The sequence below is a fragment of the Phoenix dactylifera genome, chromosome 7, assembly GCF_051530095.1.
Source record: "Phoenix dactylifera cultivar Ajwa chromosome 7, Ajwa_hap1_PhDact_Kaust_v1.1, whole genome shotgun sequence".
NCBI classification, from domain to species: Eukaryota; Viridiplantae; Streptophyta; class Magnoliopsida; order Arecales; family Arecaceae; genus Phoenix; species Phoenix dactylifera.
In genome coordinates, this window is record NC_143196.1 from 13,215,445 (window position 1) to 13,236,225 (window position 20,781).

A 20,781-nucleotide genomic window follows, 5' to 3' on the forward strand; every position below is an offset into this window, starting at 1 on the left:
GATAGTAGAGCGTTCCGGAATTGGTCACGTTCAGTAAAATGTACTCCTACACTTCACCTATATGGCATACCAGTGTCTCCACACTCCTTGGTTAAGAGGACAACCAACGTATATGTCACACAACGACCTAATCTCGATAATGTTGTCGTCCTAGTAACAACATATTATTGGGTCGCGAACTAGTTTAAGGACTCGAAGATAAATCCTCCTTTATCATTAATAAGTCCTAAGGACTTCATCATATAAGAGTTCATTTGAAGATGTAAAATGATGAATAATGCCAAAAAATACTTTATTGATTTGTCAATTCATTTAATCATCAACATGCTGATGATTGACATTTAGGATACAATTTCCAACAACTCCCACTTAGCCTAAAGCCAATCGGCACAGTATCTAATACCCATCTTCGACTTGTGTTCGTTGAACTCTTTGATGCCGAGGACTTTGGTAAATGGGTCAGCCAGATTTTCTTTTGTATCAATCTTCTGAAGATCAATATCACCTCGTTCGACAATCTCTCGAACCAAATGGTAGCGATGTAGAATATGCTTGGTCCGCTGATGTGCTTTGGGTTCTCTTGCTTGAGCTATGGCTCCAGTATTGTCACAATATATAGACACTGGACCATCAATGGAGGGTGTCACTCCAAGCTCGGTGATGAACTTTCGCAACCATACAGCTTCCTTGGCGGCATCAGATGCTGCGATATATTCTGCTTCACATGTAGAATCTGCCACTGTATGCTGCTTGGAACTCTTCCAGTAGATGGCCCCACCCTTAAGAGTAAAGATATATCCCGACACGCTCTTGCTATCATCTTGATCTGACTGAAAACTTGAATCGGTATATCCCTCAAGTTTTAAGTCAGAATCACCGTAGACAAGCCACTGATCTTTAGTATTTCTCAAATACTTAAGGATAGTTTTTACAACCTTCCAGTGGTTGCTACCTGGATCAGACTGGTATCTACTCACTACTCCTAGTGAGTATGCCACGTCTGGTCTAGTACATGTCATGGCATACATTATAGATCCCACTGCTGAAGCATATGGAATTCTACCATACTCTCTCTTTCTTGAGAGGTTGTCGGACAATCCCTTTTAGAGAGGTTAATTCCATGGCCCATTGGAAGATAACCTTTCTTGGAATTAATCATACTGAACCTTTTCAGTATAGTATCAATGTATGTGGATTGGGATAATCCAAGCAATCTTCTAGATCTATCTCTATAGATCTTCATCCCTAGGATGTAAGATGCTTCTCCCAAATCCTTCATGGCAAATTGAGATGATAGCCAAACCTTTATTCCTTGTAATGCAGGAATGTCATTCCCGATTAAAAGAATGTCATCCACATACAAAACAAGAACTATAATAACTGAACCATTTAAATGCAAGGTTCCTCTTCATTCTTAATGAAGCCATATGATTTGATCACCTTATCAAATCGTATGTTCCAACTCCGTGAAGCTTGCTTTAATCCATAAATGGATTTTTGAAGCTTGCACACCTTAGACTCATCTACAGATATAAAACCTTCAGGTTGCATCATATACACCTCCTCTTCTAAATCTCCATTTAGAAAAGCGGTTTTAACATCCATCTGCCAGATCTCATAATCTAAGTGTACTGCTATCGCAAGCATAATCCGAATGAATTTGAGCATTGCCACAGGAGAAAACGTCTCGTCATAGTCAATACCATAACGTTGACGATATCCCTTGGCAACCAGACGGGCTTTATAGGTCTCTACTTTTCCGTCTGCGCCCCGTTTTCTTTTGAAAATCCACTTACACCCTATGGGTTTAATCCCTTCAGGTGGGTCAACTAATGTCCATACATCATTGACCTTCATGGATTCCATTTCGGATTGCATGGCTCCAAGCCATGCATCAGAGTCATGCCTCTGCATAGCATCCATATAGGTGATCGGATCCTCATCGTTTTCATCAAGTTCGACAGGATCCCCGTCCTGGACCAAGAAACCATAGTATCTGTCCGGCTGACGTGGTACTCTACCTGATCGCCTTAATGGTGCATCTAAGATGGATTCTGGATCTGATCTAATCAAATCCGACTCAACTAGTTCAGTAGATGGTGTCGAATCTTCTACATGTTGAACTTTCCTAAGCTCAACATTAGAGCTTTTAGTTCCTTCACTAAGGAATTCTTTCTCTAAGAAAACAGCTCCATTGCTTACGAATAACTTTTGTTCTTTAGCAAAGTAGAAGTAATATCCTTTAGTTTCTTTAGGATAACCAACAAAAAAACATTTGTCAGACTTGGGTTCAAGTTTGTCTGTCTTCAAACGTTTGACGTACGCTGGACACCCCCAAACCCTAAGGTGAGAGAGCATCGGCTTACGTCCAGTCCACATCTCATGTGGTGTTTTATTTACAGACTTACTTGGAACCTTATTTAGAATATAGCAGGCTCACTCAAGAGCATATCCCCAAAAGGATATGGGCAGATCAGCAAACCCCATCATGGATCGAACCATGTCTAACAGAGTTCGATTTCTCCTTTTTGATACACCGTTATACTGTGGTGTACCAGGAGGAGTCCATTGAGAGAGAATCCCATTTTTTCCTAGATATGTCAAAAACTCACTGGTGAGGTATTCACCTCCTCGATCTGATCGAAGAGTTTTAATACTCTTTCCAGTTTGTTTTTCTACTTCATTACGATATAATTTGAACATTTCAAATGATTCAGATTTATGTCTCATTAAATAGACATAAGCATACCTAGAAAGGTCGTCTGTAAACGTAATGAAATATAAATACCCACCTCTAGCATTTGTGCTCATTGGCCCACATACATCAGAATGTACAAGGGTCAATAAGTCACTGGCTCGTTCACCTTTTCCGGTAAAAGGTGATTTGGTCATTTTACCAAGAAAGCATGATTCACAGGTTGTCAATGATTCATAATCATTAACATCGAGGATTCCCTCTTTACTTAACCTGTTCATCCTGTTCTTGTTAATATGTCCTAGCCTATGATGCCAAAGGTAGACATCCGTGACATTATCTATTTTAGGGCGCTTATTGGACTTGTACATTATATGAACAGGCTGTGACAAAATGTAAATGCCATTACTCAGAGTTCCATTCATTACAGCAGCACCATTCCAAATGATATTGCAATAATCCTTTTTTATTGATATTTCATAACCATTTTTGGCCAAAAGGCCTACAGAAATGACATTCAATAAAAAACTTGGACAATAGTGACAATCACTAAGGACATTTACATGAGAGCTAAATTCAAGTTTAAGAATTCCTAAAGCTATAACTGGAACTGATCTTCCATCTCCAACATTCAGGAACCTTTCTCCTTCTTCAAATCTCTCACTGACTTGTAGCCCCTGCAACGAATTGCAAATATTAAAAGGACTACCGGTATCCAATACCCAGGTCGAATTATCACAAATAGAAAAATTGCAAGGTGTTATCATATAAGTACCTTGATTGGCAACTGATTGCCCACTTTTCTTAAGACGGTTCGGATCGAGAGATGCAATGTAAAGAGGATAGTTCCTCTTCCAATGTCCTTGCTTCTTGCAGAAGAAGCACTCCGCCTTGCTCTGATCAGTCTTTTTATTCTTTTTCTGACTAGGCTGAGCATGGTGCACTTGTTTCTTTTGGATTTTATTTTTCTTTTTCCCTTTCTTAAAGGGGCGACCCTTGGATGAACCTCCCACAAAGTTCACCGTCTTCTTAAGAAGTTGGTGATCATTCTCAAACGTCTGTAGTAACCCCAACAATTGGTGATAATTCACTACAGGTTTTGTCATACGAAAATGAGTGAGAAAAGGACGGTATGATCCAGGCAATGAGTTTAGTATGGCATCCTTCCCCAATTGATCATGAAGGGAAAAACCAAGAGAGCTTAGACGCTCGATCAACTCAATCATGTACAGTACATGATCAGTTACCGAGGTTCCATCTTTCATTCGGGCGCTGAAGATGGCACAACTAGTTTTGTGCCTCTCAACGTTGTCAGGAACACCGAATGATTCATTCAACACTTGAATAATATCTTCCGGCTGCGTATTCTCAAAACGCCTACTAAACTCATCACTCATTGCTGCCAACATGATGCATCGAACAGTGATCCGGTCACTAAGCCACTTCTGATAAGTGTCTCTGGCCGTCTTGATGCATTAGCAGCGGGCTGCTCAGGTGCTGGATCCGTTATCACATAAAGGATCCTTTCATGCTCTAGCACTATTTTCAGTTTCCTATGCCAATTATTAAAATTTGGACCAGTCAACTTGTCATTGTCCAACAATGAGCGAAGTGACAAATTAGTGGCCATTTCTGCATAAAAAAAAAATTGGCTATTAGTATATGAATTGACTAAACACATTAGACTTGGACTTTAGTCTAAAGGTACTCCCACTATTTTATACAAATTGATAGCCTCAACCTCCAATTCGAAAAATTACTCCTAATTCTTTAGTGGGCACTAGAACTCAATAGATCGCATATAGGCCCGAGTGTGGCTCGGCTAACCCATATGCACCTATTGGTAGGTTCTAAACTAGTTGCTTCACCAAGCAACTTCTAGTGATAATTTTGCCCTAGGTTCTTCGGCAGGCGTGTGGCGCCTCCACCGAATACCCTAGTCAGGTCCAACCATTAAATGATAGGGTTAAGTCTAATCAACTAATAGATGACCAAGCCCGAGTGTGGCTCGGCTCACCTGACCGCCTATTGAAGGTACACTTAACTCATCATATATTGAATGACAACTACAATGCTTGATAAGTACCAGGCGTGTCGCGCCTCTAATAATTATCAAAGCATTGGACCCATTATCACCCAACTTAATGGGAGGCTATGACCTAGTTATCCCCACAACCATTTCATTTTAAGAACCTAATAATTTTAGAGGATTTCTTAATTAGGATAGATAAGAAGATCCGGTTAGTCTAATTTCTCCCACTGACTTTACCAAATCAGATTAGACTCAAACCGGTTAAGGAGGCACTTAAATCAGTCAAACTGATTTTCCTTATAGGCATGGGCTAACTCGAATCATTAAGTGATCCAATCAAAATGTGATTGACCATATCGGCCAGGTAAGTGAGATCGGTGGAAGGGATATGCCATTAACTCGGCAAAGACGAATCAGTGCGAGTAGCTCCCAATTAAAAACCACCAGTCAAAACTGCCAAACTTACCTTAGACACCGACTGGTTAATCAATTTCGATTTGATTACTCAAATGACTCGGGCTACACCTCTGAGCCTAAATCAAGTTCCATCTTGGTCTAATCAAAGACATAGACTTGATCCATCTACAACTATTGTAAATTGACCTAGAATTTTCTTGACCTAATCTAGTTACTACTTAATTAGATTTGATCAATTAATTCTATTTGTCCATGTATGATTCTAACCTTAGGTCTAACCCAATCCTAGGAACTTGATTCAAGCTAACCCATATGCCCAAATAATTATGCAATGTCAATTAATTGAGTTACAATTCTATTTCATAACACTTAATTCTCAATTAAGTTTAGACTTATGAAAGTTTTGATCATTGCATATTTCTTTTTAATTACATATTAATTACAATCTTTCAGTTCTTAAAACATATTTTCAGATCTGAGTTTTTGTAATTAATCACATGTAATCAGATTTAATTCATGTTTAAGTCATTATGTTTTATGTTCATGCATCACATATACACAACAACATGAATTAATTCAAACAACATACATCTTATGTATTTATTTTTTCACTTTTATTTTCATATTTGATTTGTTCATTAAAATCAGAGATCATATAAATCATAAACTTTATTTAGATCTAATCTAAATAATATTATAATTTTAGATTTATTCATGTTACTAATCCTAACACAAACATGCATCATATGCATCCAAAATTTCAGATCTACTTAATCATGCATAATCAGCAATTAAATCAATCATAAAAAATACTTTAGATCTAACCTAAATATGTTAATGATTTCAGATTTAATTACAAGAATTAAAACATAAAAGTTTAAACATGAACCTAGTTCTGATACCACTGAAAGTGAATCCTAGGTTCTTCGGTGTTAAGCATGTTGATTTTTTTTTTTTTAAAAAAACCATGGCTGAACCTGATCGGGTTGCCTACGTACCCCTTCATAAGGAGGATCAAGCCATACGTAGTTCTTTTTAAGTTTTAAAACGTAGCGAAAAAATCGAATCAAACAATTTAATTCATGCATGCTTATAAGATCAAATCTAGAAATCAACACCTTAAGAATACATAGGATTATGCCAGAATCGTTTAAACAATTATGCTAAAACTTTTATGCATGATTAACTATCAGATCTGAAACTTAAGAACTCTATTCCGATTAATCTCCGAATATCCATTGAATGGATTCTGGAGATATCTCCGTGAGGAGCCCCAAAAGAGGGTAAAACCTCGGGGAATCAGACCTAGATCTTGACACCATAATAAAAGATTAATGTAGGATTAATACCTTTTATGATGGATGAAACATGTGGATCTGATCCTCAACTTCGCAGCCACGTACACGAATGGCCTCTACGAGAAGTCCACGCGAAGTTCCTGAAGAGATCCAATCCTGCGGAAGTGCTAGCTTGCGCAGAATTTCTTGAGGCTGAAATTTGATCTTCCAAACGCTATCAACTTTTGATCCGCCTTCTTGGAAGAACTTGGAGGAAAGGTTTAAAGGGATTGAAGAGGACTTAGATCTGATCTAAAGACTCTTATCAGGGACCCCTAACACTAATGGCGCGATGGACTTAAAGGAGGAAGAAGTCAGCTAGATTGAATGCAGAATTTTTCCATGCATAAACTAGGGTTCCTCTCTTTTCTTTTCCCTTTTTTCTTCTTCTTTTTCTCTCTTTTTTCCTTGAATTCGACCACCAGATGATGGAGGTCCTTTTAATGTTGCTCTCCTACCTAACTTCATGCCAACCATCGCATATTTGTGGAGGATTTTGTGGGGTTTTGAATTTTGAATTCAAAATTCAAGTTCATGTGCCATTACATGATGAAGCTTGATCTAATCTAAACCATTCATCATGTTGCCACTTTCCTCATTCAATTTCGAAATTCCCATGCCCCCAAACAGATTAGAGGGTCATGTGGTGATTTTGTGATGATTAAATTCGAAATTCAACCTTAATTAGAAGTGAGATAAAGATAAGGATGACATATATCATGAAGAGAGAGAATTTGATCTTATCCAATTCTTTTCATGAATTTATCTCTCCATTTCGACCCATCTAATGATGAAAGAGGTCCCTGATGTTGCCAAGTGTCCCATGGCACCATTAAATAAATTAAATTAATTTTTAATCATATTAAAAATCAATTTATGGCGCCATGCATGGATATGTGACAAGTGGATTTCAAGATCCGAACAGTTTCAGATCAAACCCATTTAATTTAATTAAATCCTAACAATTAGAATGATCCAATTACCATGGGTTGAACCTAATCCAATTAGGTCAATCCCTAATTAAGCACAAATTTAATCTAATTTAATTTGGTCAACCTAAGTCCTCTTGATTCAGACCTAATCCAATCAGGTCAAAAACCCTGATTGAGCCCAGAATTGAATCTAATTCAATTTGGCTCATCCTTAGTCTAATTACTCAATCCAATTGAGTTCATTAGCAATCTAATTACTAATTAATCCTCTGATAATTACTTTAATTATTTTATAAGATAATTTGCCAATCGAATTGACCAAATTATCCCTGAATGATTCTTAATCATTCATCAGCCTTCTTGATCAATCAGGAATCTTCTATGCGTGTGACCTCATAGGTTCGAACCTAAGCCGGTAGTATAGGAACGACTTCCTACACTAATCGATGTGACCATCTAGCAATGGTACCCAACGTCTAGATAGGTCGAATATATGCGAAGCAAATATTCTGGAACCCTGAACTATGGTTACTGTATAATTCAATCCCTTTGACTCCTAATGCCAGGATGACTTAGAGTTCACTGTCAATCCTATAATTAGTACATCCATTATGTGATTAACTTTAGATATCCGTGACTGCACCCAGTGACCTTTCGTCACTGAATTAGAAATTCAGGTAGTCCGGTACCAAAGTACAGTGAGTTGCTTGCTAGTCACAGGTTGCGGTCTCAGGTCAGAGGGCCAAACTTATACCCATATCCACTCGGAACATCTCTCGACAGTAGAGCATTCCGGAATTGGTCACGTTCAGTGAAATGTACTTCTACACTTCATCTGTATGGCATACCAGTGTCTCCACACTCCTTGGTTAAGAGGACAACCAACGTTTATGTCACACAACGACCTAATCTCGATAATGTTGTCATGAAAGAGTAGATGCCCTACAAGCCAATCGCAATATGTATTGCGAAAGGTTTTTTCTTTTGATTTGTCCAAATCATGTACATGACATTTAAATATGAATAAAGGCGTTATGTTTTATCATATGCTGTTGATTATATTTATGATAAACTCCTTAGTTTAGGGCAATGGTTTTAAGACTATGATGAGATCATACTAGTGAGACTTAAAATCCTAAAATCCTAATCTTAAATATTTCCAGTCATTGGTACATTGAGTCGGAGATCAATGATTACCGGAAAGACTGGCATGTCTTATGTATGCTCGATGCAGAGGATGATTGATCTCACAATCATTTGTGTGGAGACACTAATACAAAGATGTGGGTGCTCATTAGAGGAATGAGTTCACTGAATTGACCTACAAAGAGAAATCTTATGAAGTCTTACTTACATGTCAAAAGATGATTCTCTTAGTGGGAGTTGTGCAACTGATCCTATGACCTGAGATCACCATGGTATCTTGTGCACATGAACCCATATTTTGGTTTACACTCATTCATGACAATAAGTTATGTACGAGGTCTTCTGGATATGGTGAATTGTGTACGAAGATTATGAGTAGGTCAACAAGAAATTAATCACTTCTAGTAAGAGAAGATAGCATCCTATTTATTCTAATCATATGATAATTCAGGAAACCTTTGATCAAAGTAGAATGAAAATTAGAAAGAGTTTCTAATGTTTCATTATTTGAATTATCATTAAAAGATTGAGAAAAATATGAATATGAAATTGAGTTTGACATATATTCATACTCATATGCATATTTGGGATGCAGTTTGATTAAAGGATTGAATTGCATGGTAACTTGCCACTGAAGGGTATTTTTGGTATTTTCACCAAATTCCATATTTTCCGGGTAGACATGACACGTTGCTAGACGTCAATCTTGTTTTATAGGTTTGATCAAATTAAAGAGTTAATTCGATCACCAATTAGAAAGGATTCTAATTGTTAAGTTCGGGTTCGCGCAGTTTGGACTTAAATCGATTAGAAGAGTTCTAATCAAGTTGGGTCAACTCGCACTCACACCTATTGCTGGCTAAGTATGGAACCCAATGGGTCACACACAAGAAAACTTATTAAGGGTCTAATTGGATTAGATCATGTTTGCAAGATAAACATCCTAGCAGGTGTTGCAAACCTTAGCTCCTAATTCGAATTGGATTCGAATCTGATTCGAATTGGATTTGAATCTGATTCTTAATTGATCTAATTTGATTAGATCATATTCTAATATGGGTTAGCCAAGAGTTGGCACCTAATTGACTTGGTTTGAGTCTAATTGGATTAGATTTAATAAATCATTCAATCTAGACCGTTAGATCTTGATCTACCGTTGGATGAAGACATAATGGAGAGTTGGTTTAACCCAATTGGATTGGGTTAGAGGATGGCTACCATAATTGACCATTGGATCTTAATCCCACCACTGGATGAAGACATAATGGGTCAAGTGAATGGCGCCTTGCATTGGAGCCCTTGGATCATCATCATGAAAGATCAAGAGGTGAGGCGTGATGGACATGTGATTAGCATGTGATGTTGACTTGGTCAAAATATGGCACCACATGAAAGGACATATCATTTGATACACCTCCTCACTTGATCTGCACCTCCTCTTATTTGATATGGCCCTTTAGATGATGCCCTTTCATGAGAGGATGTGTGGATGGGATGCATCCCTTGGAGATGCATCCCTACACCTATTTTAAATAGGTTAGCACTCCATGGGTTTCATCATTCCAATTCCACCCCACTCCTCTCTTCTTTCTTTCTTACATTAGTTTCTTTCTTTCTAGCATTGCTTCTAGTGTGTCCTAAGCCAAGACAAGGTGGTCTTCTTTAGGACAAAAGGATTAGAAGTGATTTTAGAAGGCTAAAGAAAAATAAAAAGGAAGGAAAGCAAGCCATTAGAGTTCTTTAGAAGAATTCTGCATTAAGGATCAAAAGTCTTTAGAGCTAAAGTCTTGATCAAGTTTTCGTGTGGATCACCATTGGAGGGCGGACACTTGGACGCCTCGTGGAGATTGTACACTTTGGATTAGCGTTTGAGGTATTCTACTAATTCTGCATTTATTTTATATCATTTGATTGTAATCATTAAGGTGATCTAGGCTTAAAAGGGTTTCATGCATAGGGACTTTATTAAGAAATTTTTAAAATCCCTAGCTTCCGCTGCGCATTATAACATGCTAAAACCCTACAGTGGTATCAGAGCCATCCTTAATTGGTTCAATCAAATAATTATGTATGATGTATGATTATTAATTTACTATGAGATAGTAATGTCATATGCTTAGAGAAATGTTGAAATGTATGATTAATATATGATATGTTATGTAATAAAATATCATGATATGAAATTTTTCATATGAAAATATGTTGAAGCATGTTAATTAATTGCTTATGATTTATACATGCTATGAGATAGCCATGATGCATAATAGTTTATTTTAGACATGTTAAATGTATGTTACAATTAAAGAATGTGCTAGAGACTAGTAAGCCCTCAATAAAAATTATATTAAGTCATAGTGTTGAAAAACTTTGAGCTAACCCATTCTAGAACAATTAATCTAATTGGTGTCTAAGGAAAGCACTAAAGGTGGTTACTTAATTAGGACCTTACTCTCTGAGTAAGGGGAGCCTCCCACCTGCTTACCTGGCCAATTGTTTGATTGCCTATTATGGATAAGCTTAATATTGATATAACACTATTGATAGCCTTCCTTCATGCCTCGATATTATTATGTCAAGATCCATGCTAGTTTGTTGTGCTAACACAAGACTTGCAATGGGGACTGATGTTATACTGTCTTGGTGCATTAAGATGCTTATGGCATATTTTAATATATTGCCTTGTTGTGCAACCACAAGGGCAATATTATTCGAATATGACTATATGGAAATGAAGGGTTTGACTTAACTAAAATATTATTGTTTGTTGTGCTAACACAAGGCAATAAGTATTTTAAGAGGACAAGATAAAGTTGAGAATTGCATGAGATGCAATTGGAAAGAGTTTCCTACCTTTGAACTCATAAGAGTTTGTTGTGTAAACACAAGGCTTTTTATGATGAATTAGGATCTCAACCCTACTAAGAAAAATTATATTTTCACGTTTATCATAGGGGAGGGCTATAATATTCGATAAAAATAGTAGGAGACAAATTAGATTAAAGTCCTTATCTAGTTGCAAACATGTCATCATGATTGGTCTGCTTATATTAGTTTTGTTCTTGCATATGTAGAATTATTAAATGGCTTCTTCACTTTCACTAAGAGGCATCTTAGATGCCAACAAGTTGACCGGATCAAACTATGTGGACTGGTTGAGGAATTTAAAGATAGTACTCACTCAGGAGAAAATTTCCTATATACTTGAAATCCCTGATCTTGGAGATCTAGGGGATGATGCTATAGAAGAGGAGGTTGCCACACATAAGATGTGGAAAAATGACAGTGTGACTGTCAAATGTATCATACTTGCCTCTATGAACAATGAATTACAGAGGCAACATGAAGGCATGGACACTCAATCCATACTTCTCAATTTAAAAGAGTTGTATGGAGAACAAAGCAGGACTGCTAGGTATGAGATATCTAAGCAGTTGTTCCGTGCTAGAATGAATGAAGGAACTTCAGTGCAAAACTATGTTCTTATGGTTATAGACTTGATCACCAGATTAAGTCAATTAGGTTTTGCTATGGATAGTGAGCTCAGTCAGGATTTGATCCTGCAATCACTGCCTGATTCATTCTCTCAGTTTGTTGTGAACTTTCACATGAACAAGCTGAACACCTCCCTGCCTGAGTTGTTAAATATGCTCAAAACAGCTGAAGGGCATATTAAGAAGGATAAAGGTCCACTCCTTCTTATAAATAGCACCTCTATGAGAAAATCGGGAAATAAAGGTTCTAAGAAACGATTGAACCCCAAGAGTAGCATCAAAAAGAAAAAAGGAAAGAAAAACTCCGGATCAAGTACCTGTTTTCATTGCGGCAAAGCTGGCCACTGGAAAAGGAATTGCAAGAGTTTTCTTGCAAGTATGAAGACCGATGCAAGAGTTGCATCAAAAGGTATGTTTATGTTACATGCCAACTTGTCATTAAGTTCTTCAAATTCAAATTCATGGGTATTGGATACCGGGTGTGGTTTTCACATTTGCAAATCTTTGCATGGACTACAGAAAATTAAAATTTTGAAGAAAGGTGACTTCGAGCTGTATGGCGCTGGAGGAGAGTCCATCCAGGCTGAAGCTGTTGGAACCTACAACTTGGAATTGCCTTCAGAAAAGCTCCTACAATTAGAAGATTGTTATTATATGCCCAAAATTATTAGAAATGTAATTTCCATTCCTTTGTTGTTAAAGAAAGGTTTTGAAATTAATGGAAAGGGCAATGGTTGCTCTATTTATTTTTCTAATAAGCATCTTTGCAATGGCATTATGGAAAATGGTCTTCTAGTTTTATTACTTAATGACAATGTCTTTCATATTAATAAAAGCAATAAAAGAAAGAGAGAGGAAGTGAATAATACCCTCCTTTGGCATTGCCGACTTGGTCACATAAGTGAATCAAGAATTAACAAGTTATACAAAGAAGAGTTCTTTGATCCTTATGATTATGAATCATTAGGAACTTGTGAATCTTGTCTTATGGGAAAAATGACCAAGTCTCCATTCACTGGATATGGAGAAAGGGCAAGTGAGTTATTAGGACTTATACATACAGATGTATGTGGTCCTATGACAACTCCAGCTAGAGGTGGATACTCTTACTTCATCACATTCACTGATGATTTATCAAGGTTCGGATTTGTGTATCTTATGAAACATAAATACGAAGCCTTTGATAAGTTTAAAGAGTATCAAAGTATGGTTGAAAAACAAACCGGAAAGTGTATTAAAATCCTTCGATCTGATCGAGGAGGTGAATACCTTTTTAGTGAATTTTTAAATCATCTTAAAGAAAAGGGCATTCTCTCTGAATGGACACCTCCGTATACGCCACAACTAAATGGTGTAGCTGAACGGAGGAATCGTACTCTATTAGATATGGTAAGGTCCATGATGTGCTTTACAGATCTTCCTATTTCCTTCTGGGGTTATGCCTTAGAAACTGCTACATATGTGCTAAACAGGATACCTTCAAAATCTGTATCTAGTACTCCATATGAGATATGGAGAGGTAGAAAGCCCAATCTTAAATAATTTAAAATATGGGGCTGCCAAGCATATGTCAAAAGAAATTTTGGACATAAGCTAAGTGCTAGATCAGATAAATGTACATTTATAGGTTATTCCAAAGAAAGTATTGGATATCTCTTCTATCACCCTACTGAACAAAAGGTATTTGTTAGTAGGCATGCCACTTTCTTAGAAAAAGAGTTTATCTTAGAAAAGGGCAGTGAAAGAAGAATTGAACTTAATGAAGTTCAAGACCTACAAATAGAAACACAAGAAATTCTTCAACCAAATGTACCCATTGATGAAGTACAACCACAACACACATCTCCTCTCCAAAGGTCAGATAGAGTGCGAAATGCACCTAAGAGGTATGGGTTTATCATTGAGAATGATGAAGCCCACATCATCGAAAATGATGATCCTCTGACCTATTCGGAAGCTATCATGAGTAATGACTCTAACAAATGGTTAGAAGCTATGAAATCCGAAATAGACTCTATGTATACCAACCAAGTATGGACTTTGGTTGATGCACCAGAAGGTGTTAACCCTATAGGTTGCAAATGGGTCTATAAGAAGAAGATTGGAGCAGATGGCCAAGTAGAAACCTACAAGGCTAGATTGGTGGCAAAAGGTTTCAGGCAAAAGCAAGGAATTGACTATGATGAAACTTTTTCACCAGTTGCCATGCTTAAATCTATTCGGATTTTGCTTGCAATAGCTGCATACTATGATTATGAAATTTGGCAGATGGATGTCAAAACCGCCTTCCTTAATGGTTATCTTGAGGAAGAGGTTTACATGACACAGCCAGAAGAATTTGTCTCAAGTGGGATAGCAAATCAAGTATGCAAGCTTAAGAGATCCATTTATGGATTAAAGCAAGCATCGAGGAGTTGGAACATCCGTTTTGATACAACAGTCAAAGAGTTTGGTTTTATCAAAAATGTGGATGAACCATGTGTGTACAAGAAGACTAGTGGGAGTGCCGTTGTCTTCTTAATATTGTATGTAGATGACATACTAATCATTGGAAATGATATTCCAATGTTACAATCGGTCAAAACTTGGCTATCAAAAAGCTTTTCCATGAAAGACTTGGGAGAAGCATCCTATATACTTGGTATAAAGATCTATAGGGATAGATCTAAAAGGATGCTAGGCTTGTCCCAGTCTAAGTACATAGATCGTGTGCTAAAAAGATTCAGCATGGAAGGAAGTAAATGAGGTTACTTACCTATGAGTCATGGCATACGTCTCTCTAAGAAGATGTCTCCTAAGACATCTGAAGAGAGGAATAGAATGAATTCTATTCCTTATGCTTCGGCAGTAGGATCAATTATGTATGCTATGCTATGTACTAGGCCTGATGTTGCTTATGCCTTAGGCATAACAAGCAGATTCCAGGCTGATCCAGGAGAAAATCATTGGATAGCTGTGAAAAATATTCTTAAGTACTTAAGAAGGACTAAAGATATTTTTCTAGTTTATGGAGGATCTGAGTTGAAACTAGAAGGATTTTCTGATTCTAGTTTTCAATCAGATCCAGATGATAGCAAGTCCACTTCAGGGTATGTCTTTACCCTAAATGGTGGTGCAGTGAGCTGGAAGAGTTCCAAGCAGCAAACTGTAGCTGACTCAACTACTGAGGCAGAATACATCGCTGTAAGTGAAGCCGCTAAGGAAGCTGTCTGGATGAAGAAGTTCATCGCTGAGTTGGGAGTAGTTCCTGAGATTGCTGGACCAGTTTCAGTTTATTGTGACAACACTGGAGCTGTTGCTCAAGCAAAGGAACCAAGATCTCATCACAAATCCAAGCACATTCTAAGACGCTTCCACCTCGTTCGAGAGATCGTCGAGAGACAAGACATAGTCATTGAACGAGTAGACACAAAGAACAACTTAGCAGACCCGTTCACTAAAGCTCTACCACAACAGCAGTTCGATCGCCACCTCGATTGTATGGGGATAAAATATAAGAGCGATTGGCTTTAGTGCAAGTGGGAGATTGAAAGAGTAGATGCCCTACAAGCCAATCGCAATATGTATTGCGAAAGGTTTTTTCTTTTGATTTGTCCAAATCATGTACATGACATTTAAATATGAATAAAGGCGTTATGTTTTATCATATGCTGTTGATTATATTTATGATAAACTCCTTAGTTTAGGGCAATGGTTTTAAGACTATGATGAGATCATACTAGTGAGACTTAAAATCCTAAAATCCTAATCTTAAATATTCCCAGTCATTGGTACATTGAGTCGGGGATCAATGATTACCGGAAAGACTGGCATGTCTTATGTATGCTCGATGCAGAGATGATTGATCTCACAATCATTTGTGTGGAGACACTAATACAAAGATGTGGGTGCTCATTAGAGGAATGAGTTCACTGAATTGACCTACAAAGAGAAATCTTATGAAGTCTTACTTACATGTCAAAAGATGATTCTCTTAGTGGGAGTTGTGCAACTGATCCTAGGACCTGAGATCACCATGGTATCTTGTGCACATGAACCCATATTTTGGTTTACACTCATTCATGACAATAAGTTATGTACGAGGTCTTCTGGATATGGTGAATTGTGTACGAAGATTATGAGTAGGTCAACAAGGAATTAATCACTTCTAGTAAGAGAAGATAGCATCCTATTTATTCTAATCATATGATAATTCAGGAAACCTTTGATCAAAGTAGAATGAAAATTAGAAAGAGTTTCTAATGTTTCATTATTTGAATTATCATTAAAAGATTGAGAAAAATATGAATATGAAATTGAGTTTGACATATATTCATACTCATATGCATATTTGGGATGCAGTTTGATTAAAGGATTGAATTGCATGGTAACTTGCCACTGAAGGGTATTTTTGGTATTTCCACCAAATTCCATATTTTTCGGGTAGACATGACACGTTGCTAGACGTCAATCTTGTTTTATAGGTTTGATCAAATTAAAGAGTTAATTCGATCACCAATTAGAAAGGATTCTAATTGTTAAGTTCGGGTTCACGCAGTTTGGACTTAAATCGATTAGAAGAGTTCTAATCAAGTTGGGTCAACTCGCACTCACACCTATTGCTGGCTAAGTATGGAACCCAATGGGTCACACACAAGAAAACTTATTAAGGGTCTAATTGGATTAGATCATGTTTGCAAGATAAACATCCTAGCAGGTGTTGCAAACCTTAGCTCCTAATTCGAATTGGATTCGAATCTGATTCGAATTGGATTCGAATCTGATTCTTAATTGATCTAATTTGATTAGATCATATTCTAATATGGGTTAGCCAAGAGTTGGCACCTAATTGGCTTGGTTTGAGTCTAATTGGATTAGATTTAATAAATCATTCAATCTAGACCGTTAGATCTTGATCTACCGTTGGATGAAGACATAATGGAGAGTTGGTTTAACCCAATTGGATTGGGTTAGAGGATGGCTACCATAATTGACCATTGGATCTTAATCCCACCATTGGATGAAGACATAATGGGTCAAGTGAATGGTGCCTTGCATTGGAGCCCTTGGATCATCATCATGAAAGATCAAGAGGTGAGGCGTGATGGACATGTGATTAGCATGTGATGTTGACTTGGTCAAAATATGGCACCACATGAAAAGACATATCATTTGATACACCTCCTCACTTGATCTGCACCTCCTCTTATTTGATATGGCCCTTTAGATGATGCCCTTTCATGAGAGGATGTGTGGATGGGATGCATCCCTTGGAGATGCATCCCTACACCTATTTTAAATAGGTTAGCACTCCATGGGTTTCATCATTCCAATTCCACCCCACTCCTCTCTTCTTTCTTTCTTACATTAGTTTCTTTCTTTCTAGCATTGCTTCTAGTGTGTCCTAAGCCAAGACAAGGTGGTCTTCTTTAGGACAAAAGGATTAGAAGTGATTTTAGAAGGCTAAAGAAAAATAAAAAGGAAGGAAAGCAAGCCATTAGAGTTCTTTAGAAGAATTCTGCATTAAGGATCAAAAGTCTTTAGAGCTAAAGTCTTGATCAAGTTTTCGTGTGGATCACCATTGGAGGGCGGACACTTGGACGCCTCGTGGAGATTGTACACTTTGGATTAGCGTTTGAGGTATTCTACTAATTCTGCATTTATTTTATATCATTTGATTGTAATCATTAAGGTGATCTAGGCTTAAAAGGGTTTCATGCATAGGGACTTTATTAAGAAATTTTTAAAATTCCTAGCTTCCGCTGCGCATTATAACATGCTAAAACCCTACATGTCATCCTAGTAACAACATATTATTTGGTCGCGAACTAGTTTAAGGACTCGAAGATAAATCCTCCTTTATCATTAATAAGTCCTAAGGACTTCATCATATAAGAGTTCATTTGAAGATGTAAAATGATGAATAATGCCAAAAAATACTTTATTGATTTGTCAATTCATTTAATCATCAACATGCTGACGATTGACATTTAGGATACAATTCCCAACAGCACGGAATTTGAAAATCATCTATTTGATGAATTTTGTAGTAAAAAGGGGATAACTCATAATTTCTCTGCACCTAGGACACCACAACAAAATGGAGTTGTAGAAAGAAAGAATAGAATCCTAGAGAAAATGGCCAGAACCATGTTATGTGAAAGTAACCTTCCTAAGTATTTTTGGGGAGAAGCCATTAATACATCATGTCATATTGTAAATAGAGTTCTATTGAGATCCATTATAAAGAAAACACCTTATGAACTTTGGAAAAATAGAAAGCCCAAAGTAAACTATTTTCATATTTTTGGATGTAGGTGTTTCATTCATAATAATGGCAAGGATAACTTAGGTAAATTTGATTCTAAATCTGATGAAGGTATCTTTTTGGAATATTCTACATCAAGTAAAGCATATAGAGTATTTAACAAAAGAAACCTTGTTATTGAAGAGTCTATACATGTTGTTTTTGATGATACTAATGATATCTCTTCTAGCAAGAGAGATGTTCCTGATGATGATGCAGAAATTCTTGAAGAAAAGATTGATGAGATGACATTACAAGAAGATGAACAAAAACTAATTGGAAATGCATCATCAAGCCAAGAGGCAATTGTGGATCATGGGCTGACTAAGGCTTGGAGGTATGCTCATGGGCATCCTAAGGAATTAATTTTAGATGATCCATCTCAACCTGTTAGGACTAGAGTATCTCTTAGAAACTTAAATAATCATCTAGTATTTGTCTCACACTTTGAACCTAAACACATAGAAGAAGCTGAAAAGGATGTAAATTGGATAAATGCAATGCAAGAAGAACTAAACCAATTTACTAGAAACAAGGTATGGAACCTAGTTGAACGACCCTCTGAATATTCAATAATAGAAACCAAATGGATATATAAAAATAAACTTGATGAAAATAGAATCGTGATTAGGAACAAGGCTAGACTAGTAGCAAAGGGGTATAATCAAGAAGAAGGTATAGACTTTGATGAAACTTTTGCTCCTGTAGCTAGACTTGAGGCAATTAGATTGTTACTAGCATTTGCATGCTCTAAAGATTTCAAATTATTTCAAATGGATGTAAAAAGTAACTTTTTTTTTGAATGGGTATATTAATGAGGAGGTGTATGTAGAACAACCTCCTGGTTTTGAAAATCATCAATACCCCAATCATGTGTATAAATTAAACAAAGCACTTTATAGTGTGAAACAAGCACCTAGAGCATGGTATGAAAGACTTAGCAAATTTCTGTTAGATCATGAATTCTCTAGAGGGAACGTTGATACAACATTGTTTTTGAAAAGGAAAAATAAAGATATGTTAGTAGTTCAGATTTATGTAGATGATATTATTTTCGGTGCTACTAACAATCGCCTCTGCGAAGAATTTGCTGACCTAATATAGAGTGAATTTGAAATGAGCATGATGGGAGAGCTGAACTATTTTCTCGGGCTCCAAATCAAACAATCTGAAGAAGGGATCTTCATCAATCAAGCCAAATACATCAAGGAGATGCTTAAGAAGTTTGATATGGAAGGAAACAAGTCAATCAGCACACCCATGAGTTCATCATGCAAACTAGACCAAGATGAATCAGGTAAATCAGTAGATCAAAAGATGTATAGAGGTATGATAGGATCTTTATTATATCTCACTGCAAGTAGACCTGATATCATGTTTAGTGTATGCATGTGTGCTAGATATCAATCTAATCCTAAGGAATCACATTTAATTGCAGTCAAGAGAATCTTTAAATACCTAATAGGAACGAAAAATATAGGTTTATGGTACTCTAAAGAATCTAGCATAAACTTAATAGGATATACAGATTCAGATTTTGCTGGTTGTAAACTTGATAGAAAAAGCACCAGCGGGTCATGTCAATTCTTAGGAGAAAATTTAATCTCTTGGTTTAGCAAGAAACAAAACTCGGTTGCATTATCTACGGCGGAAGCCGAATATGTTGCTGCCGGGAGTTGTTGTACTCAAATATTGTGGATTAAACAACAACTTGAAGATTATGGCATTAAACAAGATAAAATTTCCATTAACTGTGATAATACAAGTGCCATTAATCTAACTAAAAATCCAATTCAGCACTCAAGAACTAAACATATTGAGATAAGACATCACTTCATAAGAGATCATGTACTGAATGATGATGTGACACTTCAATTTGTGTGTACTGATGATCAACTTGCTGATATCCTCATAAAATCCCTGAGTGAGGATCGCTTTTGTATACTTAGAAGAGGGTTAGGAGTGATTGATCCATTCTCGTGATACTCTCCTCTAGTTCATAGATTTTGAGGATTAGTCTATGGTAAACATAGGACTTCTTATCTATGATCATCAATTCAGCTCCTAAATCATGGATAAGTCTATAACTATCTCTTGTGGCACGAAAATAACATGATTTTTGGGTGCGTGCCAGAGTTCGAGTCGACTCGGATACATTTTAGAGTCGGCTCATGGGGGAGTCGACTCGCGCATATTTTGGAGTCGACTCGAGGTCGAGTCGACTCGTAACTTACTGGAGTCGACTCGAGGTCGGAAATCCGATGTTTTAACCCTAATCGAAACGTTCAATCCCTACTTCTATTCACAGCCGACACTGTTCCAAAACCCTAGAGCCGTCTCCGACCTTGTCTCCGACCCATTCTGGGTCTTCTCCATCGAGTTTTCCTCCATTTCTCCTAGTTCCTCTCCCGTGTCTAGGTCAAAAATGCCTAGGAAAGCAGTTGT